Below are 1,204 nucleotides of genomic sequence, written 5' to 3'. Positions count from 1 at the left end.
AGGTGATCCCTGAGGTCCCTTTCAAGCTCAAGAAAAATGAGTATCCGGAGATCCGACATGAGATCCGAAGAAGAGGTTGGGAAGTCCTAACCAACCCCATGCAACAAGTTGGAATCTTAATGGTTCAAGAGTTCTATGCCAATGCATGGATCACTAGGAACCATGATCAAAGTATGAACCCGAGTCCAAAGAATTATCTCACAATGGTTCGGGGGAAATACTTAGATTTTAGTCCGGAGAATGTGAGGTTGGCATTCCACTTGCCCATGATGCAAGGAGATGTACGCCCCTACACTAGAAGGGTCAACTTTAATCAAAGGTTGGACCAAGTCCTAATGGACATATGTGTGGAAGGAGCTCAATGGAAAAGAGACTCCAAAGGCAAACCAGTTCAATTAAGAAGACTGGGCCTCAAGCCTGTAGCTAGAGGATGGTTGGAGTTCATTCAATGCTCCATCATTCCCACTAGCAACCGATCTGAAGTTACTGTGGATCGGGCCATCATGATTCATAGCATCATGATTGGAGAGGAAGTAGAAGTTCATGAAGTCATCTCCAATGAATTCTACAAAATAGCCGAAAAGCCCTCCACCATGGCAAGGCTAGCTTTTCCTCACCTTATTTGCCATCTATGTTACTCAGCTGGAGTTATCATAGAAGGAGACATCCCCATTGAAGAGGATAAGCCCATCACCAAGAAGAGGATGGAGCAAGCAAGAGAGACCCTCCACGGATCTCAAGAGATGCATGAGGAAGCTCATCATCAAGAAATCCCTGAGATGCCTCAAGGGATGCACGTTCCTCCCAACAACTATTGGGAACAACTTAACACTTCCTTAGAAGATTTGAGCCACAATGTGGAACAATTAAGGATGGAACATCATGAGCACTCCATCATTCTCCATGAAATAAGAGAAGATCAAAGAGCAATGAGGGAGGAGCAACAAAGGCAAGGAAGGGACATAGAAGAACTTAAGGACATTGTTGGTCCTTCAAGAAGAAGATGCCACTAAGGTGGATTCATTCCTTGTTCTTATTTCTTTCTGCTTTTCGGTTTTTATGTTGTGTTTATCTATGTTTTGTGTCTCTACTTTATGATCATTAGTAGTTAGTAACCATGTCTTAAAGCTATGAATAAAATCCATTAATCCTTCACCTCTCTTAAAAGAAAAATGTTTCTAATTCAAAAGAACAAGAAGTACAT

Source organism: Arachis hypogaea, chromosome 3 (assembly GCF_003086295.3).
Source record: "Arachis hypogaea cultivar Tifrunner chromosome 3, arahy.Tifrunner.gnm2.J5K5, whole genome shotgun sequence".
In the NCBI taxonomy this organism is placed as follows: domain Eukaryota; kingdom Viridiplantae; phylum Streptophyta; class Magnoliopsida; order Fabales; family Fabaceae; genus Arachis; species Arachis hypogaea.
Note: the sequence above shows the minus strand (reverse complement) of the source record.